We start from the raw sequence: 17744 nt of genomic DNA on the forward strand, positions 1-17744 counted from the left end.
CCCAAACAGGGTCTTACACGAAATCAAATACGATGCCAATGTCCCAAACATGGTCTTACATGTAAATCAAAAGTCAATGCCAACGTCCCAGATGTGGTCTTACACAAAAACACATATTGGATCATGTCATGACATATGTATCCTAACTATTCTTATGGTTCGTACGGGGCTTTTCGGACATCGAAACTTTGGCAATAATCTCTCAGATATCTCATATTCAATGCATTAAGCTATTCATCATTATTAAATAGCATATAAGCACAAATAAATAATTTCAAACACATTTATTTACTTATGAACTTACCTCGTACTAACACGAATGGACCAGAACGTCTATTCGATAATTTTCGACTTTCCCCGTCCAAATCTGATTTTCTCATTTCTTGATCTAATTCAATACAAATTAAAATTATTTAATCATATATTCAATCAAATTCATCTAAAACACATAAATGGGCTAATTACACTTTTTCCCCTAACATTTCACATTTTTCTCAATTTAGTCCCTTTTTCACAAAACACAAAATATGCATAATTCAATTCAATCAATGCTTGGCCAAATATTCCTACACTTCATATAAGCCCATATATTTCATTTATTTCACAATTAATCCCTCAATTTCTCATTTTCACAATTTAGCCCAAAATAGTCAAATTCATCAAAAATTCAAAGATAAAACATATTAATCTATCACATATCTTTCATATTCATCAACTATCATCACAAAGCTTACAAAATCCTAAATGGCATATCTCACAACCTTCATCAAATTCAGAAATTGAGACATGGGCTTGAAAGATTACTAATCAATGATTACAAAAACGTAAAAATTATCGAAAACGGATCAAAAACCATACCTTAATCACCAAAATCAATAGTTGAACCCTAGGTTGTATTTTATTTTTCTTTTCCTTTTGTATTTTGGACAAAAGCATGAACAAAATGACCAACTTCATGCTTTTTATTTTATTAATATGGCTTTAATTACCAAATACCAATTTTTCCCTTAATAATAAACATTTATAACATTAATATAAAAGGCCATAAATTTCCACTCATATGTTTAATAGTCAAATAACAACATAAGGACCTTTCATTTAAAAAGACATAGCAATAGGCACTTTATTAATTAGCAAGCCATTTTTACATTTTATACGATTAGGTCCTTTTATCAAATTAAGCACACAAATGATCTAATTTTCATACGAAACTTTCATACATGCTAATTCACATATAATAAGCATGAAAAACAATATTAAAATATTTTTCTGACTCAGATTTGTGGTCCCGAAACCACTATTATGACTAGGGTCTAGGCCGAGCTCTCACAGAGCATTTAGGTTTCGACACACACTAAGCTTGATTGGTAAGTGTTTTGAGCTCGGTTTTTGATGATTTTTATGTTTTTGATATCGTTGCTTTGTATTCTAGCTAGCCCATGCCTTAATTTTTGAAGTTGTTAATGATTTTTTGAAGTGCCATTGATGAATGCTTGAGCTTTTGAATGTTTTATGATGAAAAATGAATATTTATTGATAGTAATACAAGTTTTGTTAAGTGATTTTGAGAAAAAATGCCTATTAGGGATTTAATTGTGAAAAATGTAAATTGAGGAAATAAATGAAAGTTTTGGTCTGCTAGGGACTCAAGTATAAACCGGCTAAGCATGAGTTAAATTAAATTGTGTGAATTTTGTATATTTGTGAAATAGGGACTAAATTGTAAAAATATGAAACTTTAGGGGCTAAATTGTAAAAATTCCCAAATATGTGTTTGTGGACTGAATTGAATGATTTGATGAATAGTGAGTTAATTTTGAATGTATATAGATCAAGAACGAAAGAAATTGAATTTAGATCGAGGAAAATCAAAGGTTATCGAATAGTCGATCCAATCCGTTTATCCCAAATACAGGGTAAGTTCATATGCAAATAAATATCTATAAATTGAATTGTATATGATTTGTCATTGAACTTCTATGAATGTTGAATGATCAAATACGAGGAAGAATCGATAGGGTTACAATAACTGAAAATCATGTATGAACCTTAGGAATAGTATAGAATACGAATGTCATGGCATTAGGATTTTCGAGATGTGATTATGTGTAAGACCATATCTGGGACATTTGCATCATTATGTGATTATGTGTAAGACCATGTCTAGGACATTAGCATCATTAATTAATTTCGTGTAAGACCATAGTTGGGCTATCAGCATCGATATGTGATAACATGTAAGACCATATCTGGGATATGGCATTGTATGAGCTATATGTGATTTCTAAGTATCCTTAACAATTCCAAAAGGTTGAACAGGCAAAAGTCAAGTCAAAGAAGAATGTGTGAATGAGTTAAGTAACTCGGGTATGGATGAGATTCATACAAGTATTGAAAAGGGAAGTATTTGATGAACTCATTTATGGTATTGAATATGTATACATTGAGAAAGGTTTGTGAGCTTATATGTGCTTACTCATAGTTTACCTATGGATGGAAATGATGTTGATCCATGTCATAATTTTATTTGTATATGGCTTACTAAGCTTTTAAAGCTTACTTTGTGTGCTCTTTCTCTATTTTATAGATAATCGAAGCTAGCTCGGAGTCGGGATCATCAAAAACATCATCACACTATCGATCAACTTGTTGGTACTTTTGATGCTTTGTAAATATGGTATATGGCATGTATAGGCTAGTGATATGATAACATGTTTTGAGTTGTAAGTTTAGCCATGAGAGTTGGCTTGTAAATGATGTAAACATGGGTGTGTATTTGGCTATTTGGGTTGGCTTAATTTATGAATTTGGTAAGTGATATGTGATGTATGTATGGCCTTTTGTTTTGGCAAATTTAGTATAGTTTATGTGTTGGCTAGATGGTTAATTTATTTGGCTAATTATCAATGATGTGTCATGGTTGAGAAATGGCATGTTGTGGTTTGATTTTAAGATGATGAATTGGTATATTTTGAGACATGAAATAGATAATAAGATGATGAGAATATGCATAAGGAAGTTAGGTGAAATTGTTGATTATGACATATTGATATGGTATGTTTTTTGTTATGATTTTAGGGATTGAATGAATAGTTTTTAAATGGCATGATATGTGTATAAAATAGCATGCTTTGGCTGCCTTTGAATGTATTGAAATGGTATCAAATGATGTGGTTTAAGTATGCTTGAAAAGGATGAAAAATGTGGCTTAAACCAAGCCTAATTTCGTCCCCACACAGTTGAGCACACGGGCGTGTGTCTCGACTGTTTGTCTGCTGTAACTTAATTAAACAAGTCAGTGAGCTACACAGCTCAAACACGCAGGTATGTTTACTGGCTGTGTGTGCACACGAGCTGACACATGGGCGTGTGGCCGATTGTGTGACCCAAGTCAATATACCCTCCAAATTTCACACGGCCATGGCACACGGGCGTGTCTCCAGTCGTGTGATGCAAGTCAGTATGTATGCCCTGTTTTCACACAGCTTGTGACACGGGCGTGTCTGGTGGCCGTGTGAGGCACATGGCCTGTTCACACGGGCATGTGATCCCTATATGCATGAAAATTTTATAAGTTTCCCAAAGTTTTCAAATGATATTGGTTTAGTCCCGAACCTTTTCCAGACATGTTTTAAGGTCTCGTAGAGCCTTATAAGGGACATTGTGACTATGTTGGATTGATGTTTATACATTAATGGATTCTTGGATGAGAAATGTATATTCTATGTTACGATTTGATAGGTAATATCTCGTAACCCTATTTCGGAGATAGATACGGGTTAGGGGTGTTACAAAGTTGCTTCTTCACCACAATACTCTATCGCCAAAAATAGAATTAGAAAAGAAATTAAACCTCCAAAGAAGTATGTTGAGGATGATTTAGTTGCTTATGCTTTAAATGTGGCTGAAGATATAGATGCAAACCAAGAGCCATCTAATTATTCTGAGGCAATTAGCTGTGAAGACTCAGAAAAGTGGATGTTTGCTATGCAAGAGGAGATGGAATCACTCCACAAAAAAAGAACATAAGATCTTGTGAAACTTCCTAAAGGTAAGAAGGTTGCTCGTTGTAAATGGGTATTTAAAAAGAAATAAGGGACTCTAGGAGTTAAAGAACCTAGATATAAAGAAAGGCTTGTTGCAAAGGGTTATAGTCAAATTCCAGGAGTGGACTTAACAGATGTGTTGTAACACCCCCTACCCGTGTCCAACGCCGGGACAGGATACGAGGCATTACCAGACTTAAACGCAAACAATCATGCAATCCGAGCCATAAAATTTTGTTCCAAATTAAAACCAATCAAATATATTCATAGTGTCCCTATTATGGGCCTACGAGGCCCAAAACATGCATTAAAAATGGTCCGAGACTAAACCGAGAACTTTGGAAAGTTCTGGGAAAACTTAGAAATTTTTCTCATAAAACAAGGTCACACGCCCGTATCCTCATGCCGTGTAACTCTCTGTTTCTGACGCCAGCACACAATTTGAACCACACAGCCAGGCTACACGCCCGTGTCACCAGGCCGTGTCCCTCACATGGTTGAGACACACGGCCTTGTCTCAGCCGGTGTGGCCAACACTTAGGCCATTTTCCAAGCCTCCATGTTACCCATAATCCCTTACAAATTTATACACATCATAATCAAAATTCATAGCAGCATTTTAATGATTAAAACACTCTTTATTGCGACACAACATAACATTTTCAAGGCATCATTCACATTTTACATATTCTCACATTATACCGATTCTAGGCATACCATATCTCATTTATTTGACCAAGTCAAATACTTTACCACTTATTCTTTTATACCATGATTATCAACTTATCCATCCAGCGTTCACGTTCAAGGCATTATTATCTTACTTGCCCTATTATATATTAATGATGGTCATGACCACTTCGAATGGTCATGAAGCATTCATCACACATGCATGTCACAACACCAATCATGCATGGCCAACCATCATGCTTACATCATTTCATCACAAACATTATAACATAGCATGGATAGATAGATTTACAAACCATACTTAATATGAGCCACACCCTATGGCCATATACAATAAATCAAAATAAGCCAATACATTTGGCCAAATCATAGAACACATATCATAAAAACTAATCCCTATACATGCCACTCACTTGAAACTTCTCAACCTATGTATCAATGTCCCAAGGTGATAGCTTGGTAGTGTGATGTTGCTTCTGATGTTCTCCAACCCCAAGCTGACTTGACAACACTAAAAGAAATGGAAAGGAGGGAGTAAGCTTTACGCTTAGTAAGCTCACATGAAAATAATAAGCAAGGAATTAATATGCTATTTCAATTTCTCTCTATTTATTAAAATCCAGCCAAGCTGTTTTCTTGAGTCATGGTCACTAAATCATTTATATCTGGAGCTACGGAACTCCAAATAATCATAAAATTTTCAGAATTTTTGGTCTAGCCAATAAGTACAGTTTATTCTTTAAAGTCTCCCCTATTTCGCTGTCTGATAGTTCCGACCTCTCTTTACAAAAACTTATTTATCTCTTAGTACGGGATTTGGATAATGTTCCCATCTATTTTTATTGAAAATAGACTCATTAAGGACTTATTAATGTGAATTCTAACCCATAATTCTTTTTTTACAATTTATAGTGATTTTCCCAAGTCAGAACAGGAGATTACAAACTCATTCTGAATCTGTCTCACAAGAATCTAAATATCTCATAATATGAAATTATTTAGCTTACAGCGTTTATTTTATGTGAAATTAGACTCAATAAGCTTTCATTTCATATTTAATTCAGCATTTAATTCGACTTCCACATTTTTTGGTGGATTTTCAAAGTCAGCCTATTGCTCCAGTCCAAACTATTTTAGAGCAACAAAATGATAATCATCACAAGATTGCCATAAAAATTATTCTCATATGTATCACTCATTTATTTGCATTCTTACCACAAGTCCATTTCATTTCACATGTCAAACACATGTTCATGGGTTTCGAGTACGTACCTGTGCTATCTTTTAGCACAACTACTCATCCAAACATGACAATCATATGCATCATACTAGTATCATCTAAGCATAGATGAGTTTATAATTTCAAGTATTTCCATTTCTATTTCTCATGTTACTCCTGTTGAATTTCTTGGGGATCTCGATGGATAGCCCATTTTACCGTCAATTCATACAAGTGATCATCTCAATACACACTCCGCCGAACCTTACATCTTACGACTAGATTACCACTCCAGGCTAAATCCCCCGTAGAATAAATTCATAGAGCAATGTCGGGATTACCAATCCAGGCTAAATCCCTTTCAATGATAATTGCTCTCATAAGCTCGGATCTGAATTGCTAGTCTAGGCTAAATTCTGTCCTCAATCGGATTACCCGTCTAGGCTAAATCCTTACTGCACTCATATTCTTCGGGAGGCTCGATCATTCAAAGAACACTCGTCTGGGCTAGATCCTTTCTATACTGAGATCTATGGATTACCCGTCTGAGCTAAATCCTTTACTGCAACACATGCAGGTTCTCATATCTTGTAAGAAATGATATATCCATCAGATATCCCTTTTTATTCAACCGGAACACTTTATAAACTTTTCATTAGTACACCATTTCCCATGTATTATTTCACAATGTCTATCAACATTATAATTCATGCATGAATACACATTTTAATGTTTATTTGAGCATTAATTCATACAATAAAAATAACATATCACCTAGTTTTCATACAAACTTATTCATTTCATTTAAAATGTCAATTTCTATCAAATTTCCATTAACATCAAATTCAATACAATCATAGCAAGATATATTTCATGTATAACAATAATAACATGAATAATATGTTCATTAAATCACGCTAACTTACCTCGAATACGGAAACGGTAAAATTACCATTTTAGTCTAAAACTTGTATTTTCTCGATTTAAGCCCGAGTCTTGATTTCCTTTATCTATCATTTCAAATATAGCCTATTTAGGATTCATATTATTCAAATTGACCCAAAAATCATATTTTGGTAAATTTACAATTTTTCCCCTAAACTTTCACATATTTGCAATTTAATCCCTAGACTCGTAAAATGAAATGTGTTCAATTTCTTGATTATGTAAGCCTAGCTGAACCATATTCAAGCTTATGGTAGCCCACATTTTTCATTAAAATATATTTTTATCTACCTATTTTAAACCTTTTTCAATTTAGTCCTTTTTAGGCTTTTTCATGAAAAATCACTTAGTAAAAAGTGTTAAATACACTTCAAGCTTTCATATTCTACCATTAAACATCAAAATACTAGCATGTCATGCATAGTTAAAGTTTTAAACATAAACCCTAGCTCAAAATAATGGTAGAAATGAGTAGAGCATGTTACCAGGATTTTAAAATGCATAGAATGTTAAAAATGGGGCTCAGGATCACTTACTATTGAGCTTGGAAGCTTGGAAACCCTAGCCATGGCTCTCATCTTGATTCACACGACCATGGGAGGAAGATGGACACATTTGGCTTTTAATTTTTGTCTTTTAATTCATTTTACCCCTAAATAACCAAAATGCACTTTTTACCATTCTTTCAAATTTTACCTTTCCAAGCCCATTTTTGTCCAAATTTTTAGAACTTGGTCCAATTACTCTTTAAGGACCTCTAATTAATAATCTTATTCAACTTCATGCAAAATGCTTCTAGAACACAAGTTTTACAAATTAATCGATTTAGTTCTTAAAGTCTAATTAAGCACTTTTCACATAAAATTTCCTCATGAAATTTTCACGCAAGCATAGAGACATATCATAGACCTTATAATAATCATAAAATAATTATTACCATCTCGAATTTGTGGTCACGAAACCACTGTTCTGACTAGGCCCTAATTCGGGATGTTACATGTGTTCTCCCCAGTTGTGAAGTATAGTTCGATTCGAGCTTTGCTTGGTATTGTGGCCATGCATGATTTGGAGCTTGAGCAGTTAGATGTAAAAAAATGCATTTTTGTATGGAGAACTTGAAGAGGATATTTACATGCAACAACTAGAGGATTTTACAGTCTCAGAAAAAGAGGACTATGTTTTCTTGATGAAAAAGTTCCTTTATGATTTGAAACAGTCACCAAGACAGTGGTACAAGAGGTGTATCTACTTCTTTATGTTGATGACATGTTGATAGCAGCAAAAGATACAGGAGAGATAAGAAAGGTCAAAGCCCAACTAAGTGAAGAATTTGAGATGAAAGATTTGGGACCAGAAAAGAAGATACTTGGTATGGAGATTCTTAGAGATAGAAAACCAAGTAGATTGTACCTAAGTCAGAAAGGGTACATTGAGAAAGTTCTTTACAGGTTCAATATGCATAGTGCTAAGCCTGTTAGTACTCCTTTAGCAGCCCATTTTAGACTTTCATCGGCTTTGTCTCCACAATCAGATGATGAGATTGAGTACATGTCACATGTTCCATACTCCAGTGCAGTGGGATCTCTCATGTATGATATGGTTTGTTCACGTCCAAATTTATCATATGCAGTCGGTGCAGTTAGCAGATACATGGCGAATCCAGGTAAAGAACATTGGAAAGTAGTTCAGTGGATTTTAAGATACTTACAAGGTATTACTGATGTTTGCTTACAGTTTGGAAGAATTAGAGATGGAGTTATTGGGTATGTTGATGCTGATTTTGCTGGAGACCTTGATAGAAGAAGATCACTCACTGGTTATGTCTTTACAATCGGAGGTTGTGCAATCAGTTGGAAAGCCACTTTGCAAACTACAGTCGCTTTATCTACCACTGAAGCTGAGTACATGGTGATTACTGAGGCTTCTAAAGAAGCTATTTGGTTGAAGGGGCTCTTTAATGAACTCAATGAAGACCTTCAAATCAGTACAGTATTTTGTGACAGTCAGAGTGTAATCTTCCTTACAAAAGATCAAATGTTTCATGAGAGAACAAAACACGTTGATGTTTGGTATCATTTTGTTCGTGATATTATTGCTCATGGTGATATTGTTGTGAGCAAAATTAGTACTCGTGAAAATCATACAGATATGATGACTAAGTCACTTCTTATAACCAAGTTTGAGCATTGTTTAGACTTGATTGGTGTTCATTGTTGAAGTTAAACCCTTAAGAGTTTTATGGAAAAGGTAGAGAATTTGTTCGTTGAGAGTTCCCGATGGAGAACTTGTTCATTGAGAGTTTGTGTCAAGGTGAAGATTGTTAGAATTAAGTGACTCGAATCCTTATTTAAATAAAATGCAGTGGTAAAATAAAATAAAAGTAAAATTCATATAGAACTACACTTCTTTTATTTTATTTTAGAATAAGGTTTTTTACACCTTATTAAACTCCATCTATTTTATATTGATTAGAATAAGGTGTTTCAATCTTACTACACTCATATTAGAATATGGCTTTACAAGCCTATAAATAGACATAGTTTATTCCTCTTGTAATTATTCGAATTCGACATAGTGAATTTTCTTCTCCTCTATCCGTGGTTTTTTCCCGAAAGGGTTTTCAAGTAAAATCTGTGTGTTTTTTATTTTATTTTATTTTATTTTATTTTATTTTATTTTATTTTCATAGTTAGTAAGGTTCGTAATAAGTTGAGTGGGTGGGAGGCCAGGAAATTTTCATTAGTAGGAAGAATTACGCTGGCTAAGTCTGATCTGCTTGCTATCCCTAACTATTTTATGAACACGGTTCGCATCCTAGTTTTTATTTGTAATGAGACTGAAAAAATTGCTCAACATTTTTTTTGGGGTTCTACTTTGAAGTCAACAAGACCAACTCTTATCCCCTGGATTGATTGATGTAAATAGATTAATATAAAGGGTTGGGGATTCAGAGTTTAGTTGTTCGAAATAAGATCTTCCTAATAAAATTAGGTTTCCAACTCTTGACCAACACTGATGCTTTGTGTGTTGAGTTGATAAGGAGCAAATATAAGCTACATGGAGTCTTGCTGAACTCTATTGATAGAAGTAATTGCTCGTATATATGAAGGTCTCTAGCTAATGTGTGGCTGGATGTGATAAAAAATGTGTATTATCTTTAGGTGACGGTTGCTTAATAAATTTTTGGAATGATATTTGGGTTCATCAAGTCGACAAGATAAGGAATGTCTTTTAAGGAATTGGGTATCCTGATGATGCTCTGCGGGTATGTGATGTGGTGACGAGTAGTGTCGAATGGGATTGGTGTCGACTGCGAAGTTTTCTTCCTAATAATGTTGTTAACATTATTGCCTCCATGGTGCCTCCTTCGTATGATGCGGGTACTGGCAGGTTAGTTTGGAAATGGATGAAGAATGATGTATTTTCTTCTGCAGAAATGTACAAGTATTTTTTCCAAATTGATGCTGGTGTTTTTTCCAGTTGTTGGTAATTGATTTGGAAGACTAAGGCACCTCAACGAATTCGATTGTTTCTTTGAGTTTTTCGGCAAGATAGGCTGCTGACAAATAGATAGCTTATGAGAAGTCATATGACAAGCAAGTCTTACTGCCCTAGATGTGGTAATGTATTGGAGTCGAATCTTCATGCTATCTGGGATTGTTCTTTTTCCAAAGCGGTTTGGCTTTCTATCCTACCGATGTCTATTCAGAGAACTTTTTTTCAATATCGCATAAGAATTGGCTCTTCTGAAATTTGAGAAATACCATGAAGTGGCGAGAAGAAGATTTTTAATGGCATTCTTTTTTTCCTATTATTTGTTGATTGCTATAGAAGAATCACAATTCTTATGTTTTTGCTAATAGTAACACTTGTGTTCAAGATCTTGTGGTTACAGGTTATACTTGGGCAAGGAGTTATTTATCACCGAGTTTACGGGGAATTCAGTCATTCGCTACGACATTAGCAACATGTTGGTCTCCTCCGAATCATAGATAGATTAAGATGAATTCGGATGGTGCAGTGCCAATGAACGATGATAGCGCCTCAATTTGAGGTCTTTTTAGGGATGTAAATGGTCATTGGTTATCCGGGTACTCCTTGAAAGTCAGTAAGGAAACGGTCTCTCTCATAAAAGCTCGAACTATTCTTGAAGGTTTACATATTGCATGGGAGAAAGGTTACATACAGTTGGAGATTGAATGCGACAATGCACTACTTGTAGAGTTCATCCCTACGACTAGTGCTGCCAATAGTAACCTAGTTGAATTATGTTTAATCAATGTTTAAACTTAAGAGGAATTGGAAGACAAGAATCCTTCACATTCCTAGATCTCAGAATATGGCTGCTGATCGAATGGCGAAATGTACTTATGATAATCAGTTTGGGTTGAAGCTTTTTGAGATCTCCCAATTTCAGTTCAAGAGATTTTATAGTCAGATGGTGATTTCCTAAGTAGAGTTGTGTGATTTCATTATTTTTGTTTAATGTTGTTTGTTTCTACTAAAAGAAATAAATAAATAAATAACTTGAAAACAATATATTTATTAAGTATAAACATTAATTAAAAATAACTTGAAATAACATGAAATAAAAAAATACATATTAAAATGTTCATAAGAGGAATTGAACTTAAGATTTAAGGATGAAACCACAATTATTTAATAATCTAACCAAAAAGCTAACATGCTAAAAATATTAATTAAAAAGAAAGAAGAAAAACTTAAAACAACATGAAATAAAAAATACAAATGTGAGTAGAATAGGAATCGAACCTAGGACTCAAGGGCAAAAATACTAACATATAACCATCTGGCCAAAAGAAATAGATTGTTTATTTTTAGTGAAAATATTTCCTGTAGGACGTGTTTTCAGCTTACGTGGTTGAAAATGCATTCTATAGAACGCATTTTCACTGACACGACAGTGAAAACGCACCTATAATGCGTGTTTTCCTTTTTCTCACCAAAAACAGTATAGATCAATAATAAAATATATATTTACTAAAAATATATAATAATAAAATTTACTATACTCATGATAAGGATTAAAAAATAAATATTACACATATAAAAATTATATTTACTAAAAATGATGATATTTACAATAATTATTTGATTTTATAAATAAAAGAGTTATTAATTAAAAAGATGAATTAAAAATTAAAAAAAAACTTGAAAACAATATATTTATTAAGTATAAATATTAATTAAAAATAAAAATAAAAAGTTTTAAACTACATGAAATAAAAAATACATATTAAAATGCTTATAAGAGATTAAACTTGGGACTCAAAGATGAAATCACAATTAACAAAATGTAATTAGAAAAGCTAATGTTTTAAAAATATTAATTAAAAAAGACTTGAAACAATATGAAATAAAAAATATAAATATAAGTAGGAGAGGAATCGAACTCGAGACTTAGGACAAAAACACTAACATTTAACAATATAACCAATGAAATTGAGTTATCAATTTTTAGTGAAAACATACCCTACGGAACATGTTTTCACTTTCTCTCCTAAAAAATAGCGTATTCTGATAAATATAAAAAAATGACTTAAAATCATAAATGTTAAAATAACATCATATACACATAAATTAACTATTAAAATTTATTTAAAATTATTTCATTTACGCTTATATACAAATACACATATAATTAAATCAAATACTTATAATTATGTACATTATACTAACGAATATGCTTCATGTGTTTTTTTTCATTCCCAAAAGAAATGGAAAGCCTTTTCTCCATTTCTTCAATTTCTAAATCCTAATCTAAATAAAATACTCTGAAATACTTTCAATTTTCTAAATATTTCTTTACCTAATTAATAAATAATTTTGCATTCTTACTTATATCAAGATTATGAATCTTTAATTATATATCTACATAGTATAACAGGATTATCTTTCAAAATTTTCTCCGCATAAATTATATTTATAACATTACAAATATATTATATTTCGAAAGTCTATACATACAATCAACTTGTGCATCGCACAAGATAAGAAAATTAGTATATATAATATTATAAAGTCCTATGTAAAAATTAAAAAAAATAATATGTTCACACTATAATTTTTTTGACATTTGACAGTTTAATAATTGTATACGTGTATAGTATTAAAATGTAAACAATAACACAATTATGTTATATTAAATATTATAAAATAAAATTACAAGGTGTGGTATAATGGTTACTCACCTCATCTTTTAATCATATGATTGGGGGTTTGATTCTACTCATAAGAATGAAGTACATTTCATGACCAATCGTTTAACTCTTCAGAAAGCATTCACAGTGAAAAGATTAATCATTGCTAACCGCTATGCATATGATAGTTATGACAAAAAAATCATAAAATGCAATTATAATTTACTTTGTAACTTTTTTTAAATATTGATAGTTTCACACACATATTACAAGGTTTGGCTCAAAATGGAAATAAACACTTATGTTGACATTTTAGTTTTTTGGCATTTGGTAATAAAGTATTTGACACATGTTAGACATCTTTTTTGGCTTATTTACTTTATGACTTTTTTAAATATTGATAGTTTTACAATTTAATCCTTCTTATTGAAATTAATTTATTTAATAATTATAGACACCAAATTTGATTGGGATCCAAATCAAACCCTTTATAATTGTCTTATTTAAACCCGATTTCAGTTGTTGATTTTTAAAGCTTACAAGTTCGATTATTTGTCGATTTTAAGCTCAAAATATTACTAATTTAAGCTAAAGTATTCGACTCTTCAAACATGATTAAAATTTGGGCTAATGTGCTTAAAGAAAGGGATTTGGGCCTATTTTATTAAATGAATTTTGGACTTTGACCCATTGGTTTTTAATTTAATTTTGAGTATATATAACACTATATTTATTGATTAAAATATCCCCAAAAATATGAAAAATTACAAAATATAAAAAAAATGAAAAATTACAAAATACAAAATACCAAAAAAAATGGAAATGAAACGCCCTTAACTTTTTAAACATTACATTTTTCCCCTTAACTTTTGTAACTTTTTTCTTTTTTGTCCTCTTTTCTATCTCCTCTATGCCGCTGACAGCCATGCTCCTCTCACCAGCCACGCTACCGCCATTTCCATCAAACTATCATCATCCCTCTTCATAAAAACAACCAAAAAAAAAAAAAGGTAAAAGAACTGGTTGGGGGGGGCTTTTTCACCATTTTCTCCATCTCTTTCGGCTCTCTCCTTCAGCCAAAACCAAGCATCCAACACCGCCACCATCACTGGTCCCTTGACCGCCGTCCACCACCATTCCTCTCTTACAACCTCTGCTACCACCATAGACACTTAAGCCTTCACTTCTTGAAACTCCCAAACTTACCACCACTACTTCCTCCCCAAACCCGAGCCAACAGCCAACTAAAAACATCAATAAAAAAACCAATAGACCGAGCAATAATCACAACACAGCAAAGCAAAAGGAAAAAAAAAAGTCAAAACAAAAGAGTGATGCTAATCCAATTCAGTCCCTCAACTATTTTTTAAAAAAATTGCAATTCAGTCCTTGTAGTTTTGTGTTTTTATTTCCGTTTTATTTGTTTGCATTTCGGTAAAAACCAGATTGATGGCATGCACGGATAGGCTAACGTGGATAGCTCGGTGCATTTTTGGGTATAATTTCTAACGATTTTAATTTTATATATTATTTGCATTTTTTTATTTTAAGTTAATTTGAAGAAAATTGAAATTGCTTTCTGAAAGTAAAAGAAAAACGTTGACGATGAATTCGATTAAATTTTTGTTGAAATCTATAAAATTCTATTAAATTTTTAAAAATTAAAATTAAAATATTTAGTAGATTTTATATATATTTGTTTTTTAACGAGACAATATCTTCAAATTAATTTGATCAATGTTTCCTAAGTTGCGTCGGGTAGGATTCTATTGATACTTATTAATAACAAGATATTCTTTTTCTTAATTGAGTGGATTCACGAATTTTACTTCCCTTTAAAAATATTTTTGGTATTTTGTGGATACCATGATATATCAAAAATCATTTTACTATGAAATTTAATTCACTCGAAAAACTAGTATTTTATTTTAATAGATCACAATTAAACATTAGATTCCATACTTTTAAATTTCAAATATTTTTTTGGCAGCTGCATAATTAACAAGGTATCAATTTTTATCATATTTTAAATTGATTATCATTGGATGACACGCACGATTGCTTGTTTGTTAATTGATTAATTGTAGTTACTTCGGAAACGAATGCACCTTATAGCTTGGATCCAGCGATTGGATTGGGTATTAGGTGTTACACTGTTTTAAAAAATAAAAAATGGCTAATTTTTTTAAAATACCATAAAATTCTTTTTAAAAATTCATAAAATTATGAGATTTTCTTAAAACCTAAAATTCCAAAAAAAAATTTAAAATTTTATGACTTTTTTAAAAAAATTTTGCATACAATTTTCTAATATATATAAATTTCTAAGTTTTAAGATTTCCGGGTTTTGTATTGCTTTTTTATGCTTTTTTTTGCATTTTTAATGATTTTTTAATTATTTATAATTTTTTGAAATTTATAAATATTTTTTATTTTCTTTGACATGTGATACCGTGTAATTAGTTGATTTCACTTTTTTAATGAAAATTTGAGTTGGGGTAATGGGATAAAAAAATGAAAGTATAAAGATCAAATTGATAAAAGAATAGTACAAGTACCAAAATGATAATTTAGTTGTAGTAAATAGCCAAAAGATATATTAACCATTTTTTTTTGTCGAATGAGTGTTTTAAGAAAACCCAAGTTAATACTTCAACCAAAATAATCAATGGTGTTAATTATTTGGACTAACTAATAATATTATAAAAAAGCTTAACCGATGTGGATTTGGGGTTGAGACGAGTCTCCATGCGGTGAGGGATTGCTCCTTTCCACGTGTAGTTTGGATGACGTTAGTACAACGTGAGAGCCAGGTACTTTTCTTTTCTCTTTCTCTTGAGGACTAGCTAAAATGGAATTTAGAAAATGTTACTACTTGCTTTGATGATGGGATCCCTTGGAATTCTATCTTCTCTATTATTTGTTGTCTATTTTGGAAGAATTGAAATTCGTTTGTTTTCTCGAATGGTCACAGTTGTGTGCAAGAACTTGTGGATAAAGGCACAAGTTGGACGCGGAGTGTTTTATCTTCAGGACTCAAGTCGTCTTTTTCTCATCCAAGGGAAATAGCTTCACACTGGTCATGTCCTGAGGAGGGTTACGTTAAACTTAACATTGATTGTGATGTATTCTCACTAAGGAATTGTGCCTTTGTTAAAGGTGTTACTAGAGATGCGAATGGGGACTGGCGACGTGGTTTTACAATGACAATTGGAGATGGTACTATTTCAGGTGGAAGTAAGGGCAATGCTTGAAGGGCTTCACTTGGCATGGGATAAAGGGTTCCTAAAGTTGAAGTTGGAGTGTGACAATGGCTTGTTGGTTGAGACCATTCTTGCTGAAGGTGCTACAGATAGTAGGATGACGGAACTAAGGTTGTTACATAGTATGTTTATTTGTCCTTGGGAAGTTCGTGTAAGACATATTCCTCAGGCCCAGAATATAGTGGTAGATCAGTTGACAAAATTTGTAAGTCAAGAGTTGATAAGATTTAATTTGATGGAGGATCCCCCGTCATCGATTAGGGAGCTGCTTATGGTGGAGTTCAATCTGTCTGGTTGGAATTAGGGTGCACTTTTGTCCCGCTATTACTGTTTTTTATTTACTAAAAAAAAAAGCTTAACCCATAAACTGATATCTAAACTATACCATTTTCCCATCTTGCTATCTTCTTTTTTTTTAATCACAAATGGTACCTAAACTATTCCCAAGTTGATATCTCTGTTAGTCAAACCGTTAAGTCTATTTCAAAAAAAAAACTTAACCAAAAAATTGGTACCTAAACTATGTTTTTTTCCTATTTTGGTATCAAAATATTTTTTTGTCACAAGTGATGCCTTAACTATTTTTTCTCCAAGTTGGTACTTGTAACAGCTCGTTTTTAGTCAAATTGGAACAGTAGTTTCAGAATCATAAATCCAAAGTCAAATTAATTGTTTTATTATTATTTTAATGTCTATAGCATGATAATATGTTTGTGTGAAATTTTTGTTAAGAAATTTTATTATTTAAGTGTTCAATTCGATAAAAAGGACTAAATCGCGTAAAGTGCAAAAGTGTTGTTCTAATAGTTAAAGGTATTAAATAGCTATGAAATTAAATAGCTATGAAATTAAATAGTGGAAGTCCTTAAGTTTTAATTAGACCATTATTAAAGTAAGTGGACAAAGATGGACATGGTTATGTGAATATTAAATGTTATACATTAAGGTTAATATAGTAATTTGCAAATAACTTAAGTAAAATAATGAAAAAAAACATAAGGTATCATCATCTTTTCTTCATTTCCATTGAAAATACAAAGAAAGAAGAAGCCATGGAAGCCATTTAGGGTTCGTTCATTGCATTGCTCAATTGTAAGTCCATTTTTTTCCCCTTTTTAATGATTTCCGTGTTTTTTAGATCGTTGCAACTAGGCCTATCTAGCCCAGAGACTATTTTTCAAAAGTTTTAAAGATTGAGGATGTTTTCATTGATGAATAAGCATGTATTTTAGTGATTTATGATAGATTATGAATGTTTGATAATAGTTACACAAGTTTTATTAAGTGATTTTTAGTGAAAATGCAAATTAGGGATTTAATTGTGAAATGTGGAAACTTTATGGTTAAAAATGTGAAATAAATGAAAAATATGGGCTGCTAGGGACCTAATTGAAATTCGTCTAGCATGGGTTTGGGTGAA

The sequence above is a fragment of the Gossypium hirsutum genome, chromosome A06 (assembly GCF_007990345.1).
Source record: "Gossypium hirsutum isolate 1008001.06 chromosome A06, Gossypium_hirsutum_v2.1, whole genome shotgun sequence".
NCBI classification, from domain to species: domain Eukaryota; kingdom Viridiplantae; phylum Streptophyta; class Magnoliopsida; order Malvales; family Malvaceae; genus Gossypium; species Gossypium hirsutum.